This window comes from Mercenaria mercenaria, chromosome 4 (genome assembly GCF_021730395.1).
Source record: "Mercenaria mercenaria strain notata chromosome 4, MADL_Memer_1, whole genome shotgun sequence".
Taxonomy (NCBI): domain Eukaryota; kingdom Metazoa; phylum Mollusca; class Bivalvia; order Venerida; family Veneridae; genus Mercenaria; species Mercenaria mercenaria.
In genome coordinates, this window is record NC_069364.1 from 59,556,571 (window position 1) to 59,562,537 (window position 5,967).

The following is a 5,967-nucleotide window of genomic DNA, read 5'->3' on the forward strand; positions in this document are numbered from 1 at the left end:
CTGTTGTGCTATCTCCGTAGGCGATTGTAAAACGTAGAATGTGCCATTTTATAGTACTAAATGTTAAAAGGTAAGGGCAGATTTCCAGGAAGCAAAAATCACAGGAAAGCGGCAGAAATTGTATTGTGGAAACAAATTAGGCAGAAACATGATTGTTTTAAACAATAAAAATGATACTACATGTTTTATGAACTGTATGTAAAATGTTGCAATATTGTGTATATCTTTGCGAAAATATCAAACCTAAATTGTAGATAACGCATTTGCAGATCTTATCAGATGGGAATAAACTGCATGTTTCCTATTTTACAAGAAATCTATGCTTACATTTTCATGCGTCGTTTAAATGTTTTGTAGGAAATGTTTTAAGTAAAAGTAGTAAAAGTGATGTTTCATAGAATAGATAATAATATATAAATCAGTACTCACAATATTTCGTGTGAAAATCCTGAGTGGATTTTGTTTTCAAATAAACAAGTTCGTTTAAAGGACATGCTGAATCTACATAATTAAGCATTAACTGAACTCCTTATAGCGCTGACACCAACTTGAAATGTTGTACAGGAATGTCAGGTAGTACAGCAATATGACGCAATGTCTGCTATGACGAATGAAGCTAACGCTATCATTATTTAATTGCATACATCGTCATTCTTTCTTTTTGTGGAGATTTATGCATAATAATATATACAAAGTTGACTCCAAAGTGAAGAACGACCCATGCACTTACACAGACAAGTTAACTACGCTTGAATACCATAATTCCTCATACAAATCGTTCATCTGGCAAACGTTATATTAGACTTAACGGTATCGTGTAACGGAACATTCAACTTATTGTACTTTATGGGGACATTTTTTGCAAGATAAAGGGTAATGTCTGTTTTATATATAACTGTTCTTGTTGAAACAACAGTTTGTTAAAATAATATATTTTAATATTTTTGAAAGCTAGAATTGAAGAGAAAGGCTTAGAATGTCTCTTAATTATATTCTGGTACTTATAACATGTGTAAATGTTAAGTTCTGCTCAACTCGGGGCTAGAGAGCATGGACGGTAGCTTGTATTTCCACTACCGTCCATGAACAGGCTCAATCAAACCGAGCCAGCAACATTTTCATTTATGTCGTGTTGGGCGACCTGTGGTTTTCCACTTTTGTATTTTAGCAAATGCGTCAAAGAATATTTTGAAATATAATAGTTAAATGATAGGTTTCAACCTTTAGAGAAGTAACGATAATTCTGCTATCTGGTTCAGCGACAATTTTGAATATCTTTTAAATACGTTCTTATTAGTAGTGAATGTAGAATACAAATTATTTAGAACATATGGATCGAGTTCAGCTCACGGATAAGAATTTTTCCCGTTTCCGTTAAACGGCCTGAGTTAAGGGACTCTGACCTACGTAATTTTTATACTTTTTATAGTAGGTAATGTCATAAAATGATAAAGAAGGTGATGTAAGGTGATATTTGCATTTTTCATTATTATGTAGTTATTTTTTTTTTGCATTAGAACTTACGATAAATAACGATTGGAACTGGTTAAAGCATGTATTATTTTGTCATAGCTGCTAACGAAACTCCATACAATAGCATATAAAGCAAGATTGGGACATGGATGTGACATAAAACTAATGGTGTTTTTATATCATTTGATGCAAAATTTAATTTAGTATAATTTGAAATAACTGCTAGAATTTGCCAAGCAGTGAGATAGTTATTGTTCTAAAACTTTCACAGGAAAGCTTTATGTCTTTGTTTTTTTGCCAATTTCTTACTCCGAAATACCATTTCAGGCAGTAATTACTTATCGTGAGCCAAATTTGTCTTGTGCATCGCTTAGGGAGTATATATTACGCTTAGCTATCAGTTACATTCAAACGACATGATATTAACACATCTGAGATATTTCCGATGGGAACACTTTCGCATGTTTTGTACATATTAATAAAGAGGAAAGTGAAAGTACGAGTATACCGGTTAGGAACTTTTTGACATGATTTTACTGGTTATTCAATGTACAAAAAGGGTTGAGTGTAACCGCTGTCTTCAGAAAAGACAATCTTGAGTCAATTTGTAAGTACTTTTTAATTTGATGAAATTCGGAATTCGCCTTTCTTAACATCTTACCATATTACACTTTGTTCTAGTTAACGTGCACAATTTGATAAACATTTTGATAAACATTTTGATAAACATTTTGATCGCAGTTTAGCAGATAACGTCTGATACATGATAAACCATCCTGTAATGAATTCACAAACTCTATAAGAAGATCATTTTGAAGTCTAGAACGCAACCCAGCTAAAAGATAACAGGTCCATTTTGATTAAATCTGTTCATGATAGGTAATGACATGTGTTACACCCTTAATGTCTTTTAGCTCAGACGTAAGCAGAATTCTGTTATACTAAAACTGAATAAACTCCGACACATATATACAATATTTATTAACTATATTATTTAAATATAAAATATACAAAAAATGTCAGCGTTTTCTAAGACTTTACAATACGAGTTGTTAGCGGTTTGTAACGTAGTTTAATTAAAAGTTGATGAAGTTTCTGTGACATTCCTGTTTTAATAATCATTAATCGATACTAAATAGCAATGGCATCCGTTAATATATTACATTGGTGTCAAAAGTGCTTTGTGTAGTGATCACCATCAATAAGTATGGTTGTTTCATAAATGTCTGATCATCACATTGTTGTGTTGAAGCATGTAAGAGAAATGCATACAAAATGTAAAATCTACTTAATGACTAGAGCAAGTGGTTGCTTTTAACCATTTCTTAATTGCTATCAGGGTTATTTAAGAAGAATATTCTCCTCACGATATCAGTATGATACATTTGAAGACAAACGAAAGTTTTCTGCGTAAATGTTCCTTTAATTATCTATTATAATAGGATACAACGTTTACAATGTCTGACAATTATGATCAGCTATCATGTAACTATGTAATCGTATTTACACTCAGCATCTAAAAGGTATTTATGACTCAAGGAAACACAGTTTATCAACAGTTAACAGAATATTTGTTAGTTCAAGGACAAATCGACCTCTATATCATCGATTATATTTTTTTTAAATTGTCGCGTTTATATCTAGTGTAGTCTCTTAAACAATATAATTATATAACAGTCCAATTTTAATTACATTTACAACAATGCATGTATACAATAATCGTAAGTGACTTCTACCTATGAATTTTATCTTCACGTCGAACATACAGTAATCGTACATGACTTCAACCTATGTATTTTATCTAAACGTCGCACAATTATCATACATACAATAAAAGATATGAAAACGGACCTCTATCTATTTTAACTTAACGAGGCTTTGAGCTTACACTTAAGATAATTCAAGATATCGAAATATGAACAAGATGTAAATGAAATGTAATCAATATTGATAGGTTGCCATGAAATGCCTATCCTAAACACAGAAAATAAGAAAAGAAAATAGAGTTAGAAATGTGTCTTCTGCGTGAGATGATTTTAGAAACAAAAGGAGAATATCACTTCACCCTAAATAGGTTTATACATTAAACGCACCTATTTAAATTGCCAGGAAAGTATTACAAAACGCTCATTTAGGGACAATGATCAACTGATGTCGTGACGAAGTTCATTTTAGTTAAACATTTTACGAAATTTGCAGAGGAAAATGTAATATTGTCATATTCTAATGCAGCTAGACGCACAAGATGGCTCAGAGATTTTTTTTAAATTAGATGAATGTAAGGAAAGAATCTTTGAAATTGGAGGAAATATTTCGATGCAACAATTGTTTCCGGCAGCCAAGCATAGACTGTTAAATCTTGTAAAATGCAATCATCTGTAAAACAAATATCTCACAAAAAAGACAAATATCTTCTTGCATACTAGACAGCATTCTTAGAAAATGTTCCTTCTTGGAAAAATAGCAAAGAAATAACAGTCTTGAACGTGATATTTGCAAATATATGACAGTTGGTCTGAGTTATTGTCTTGATTAATGTCCATTTCATTTTAATGGTGCTATACCCGTTGGCTTGTATGTTTGTGCTTTATAATAATTCTATTTTACACAAAAATATATGATATAGATGGATATTGAAAGCAAATCGTCTGTTGAATATTTGAATTGCACTGTCGGATGTTTGTTTGCAAGCTGTTTCATGCGTTTATTATGTTTTTTAACACTTTTTTGCAGAATGATCATAAATTATATTTATCACGGTGCGAAACTTTTGGATATTATGTATGTAAATTACGTAAAATTATTTTATCATATACCTACATAAATTCTGTCGAAGATACTGCTTGTATTTCACAAGTCAATATGAACAGGCAGAAAAATATTCCGTATTGTACCTTTTGTATTGTATGTTGCCGGACTATTTTCATTTAATATTAACGACCTGACACAGTTCTATAAAAAGCGCATAGAAAAACTTCAAATCTTCACTCATTTCTATTTTAACACCGACAAAAATAAACATTTCGTTCGATAACAAAACAACAAACAAAAAGACGGAGGTATATTATAAAAGGGTCATTACAACAATAGCTCAATCTTGGATTTTGTATTCGGCTCTCGTGCATTCTGACTAAAGTACATCTCCAATTAACGCTACGCACATTGGATCTGAAGACGTGCAATTGATTGCCTCGTTCTGACGACCCTTCCGCTAGCCAATCAGAGCCTTACTTACAACATTTTATATGTGAAAGTAGAAGTTTAAAAAATCTATATTTAGCCTGGGTTTTTCATGTTTATTATGACTGCGCCGTCGTGTTTTGAGAGGTATCATATGTCACGGTACGGACTTGGCCACGTAAGGGGAGAAAATGTGTCAGGCAGCCAGTTAGCTCAGTCGGTAGAGCACTCGCCCTATAAGCGAGGGGTCCAGGGTTCGAGCCCCGGACTAAATGCACATTTTTCTCACCTGTGAAATTCTACGCTATTTTGATGGTTCAGCCATATGCTTGCTAAAACGAGTCGTCTAATTGGTTCAATAAAAATAGATTTGCGAAAATAAAAATAGCAATATCAGAAATCCAAAACATACAGAAGACGAATGTGAATGGGTCATTCTCAGATCTTCGTTTAGAAGATCAAGTACTTTATAATTATTATTATTATTATACCAGATTTATATCGCGCCATTTTCATGATAAACACTTTCAAAGGTGCTTTTTATAGCAAACGCAGCCACACAGGGCGCTAAATTCATCCTCTACTGGTACAGACACAGAGCGATCTTTCCAGAAGGACAGAGTGAGACAAAGCCCCCAGAACAGATAAAGAGAATCCTTTTTAGATACAGGCCAGTCCGGCTTACTTAGCCTAGCTCTTTGCGAATATACATTCTGGTTCTTTAACGTATCCGATGTATAGTACCGATACACGCGAAGACGTCTTTCTTGGGAAGAACCAGTACAGGCCTCTAATTAGGTGGGAGACACTCAAGAGCATCTCAGAAATTTCCAATGCCAGTACTTTAGTCAGATTGGCTCTCGTGGATTTAGCAAGGACGGATTTCACTCGGCGCGTGTGCGCCTTGTGAGATCCAATCTGGCAAAATCCACTCGAGCCGAATACAGCTTCCTACTTTTATAATAATCCTACTATGTTTGACCAAACAGTTGTTACCGTCACAGTTCCATTAGTGCTAGTCGAAATATAATGAAATAATATCATTGTAGCCCCCCCCGGCTTCATTGAAGTATCTCAAGTATTTTGTTCATATTGTAAAATCTGTATTATTTGCACATTTGCTATGTCCACTGCCAGAGATAATGTATTTTTGTCTTATCAACAAAATAAAATGAATTTCTGATCTCAAAATAGCATCCTAGTTGCATACAAAATTTTGAGAAGATACCTCAAGTATTTTTGCTATTGTCGCAAGATGAAACGGACGGACTGAATGGATACAGAACTAAAGTTTAATCTGTAAATTAGAACCAA

The 5,967-nt window shown here is 33.2% G+C and overlaps 1 non-coding gene across 1 annotated transcript; it reads left to right on the top strand.

The window, feature by feature from the left end:
* The first annotated feature begins 4,856 nt into the window (after positions 1 to 4,856).
* Trnai-uau (transfer RNA isoleucine (anticodon UAU)) lies at positions 4,857 to 4,928 on the top strand. The gene has a single exon. It is a non-coding gene; the product is annotated as a tRNA-Ile (tRNA).
* Positions 4,929 to 5,967: the final 1,039 nt, after the last annotated feature.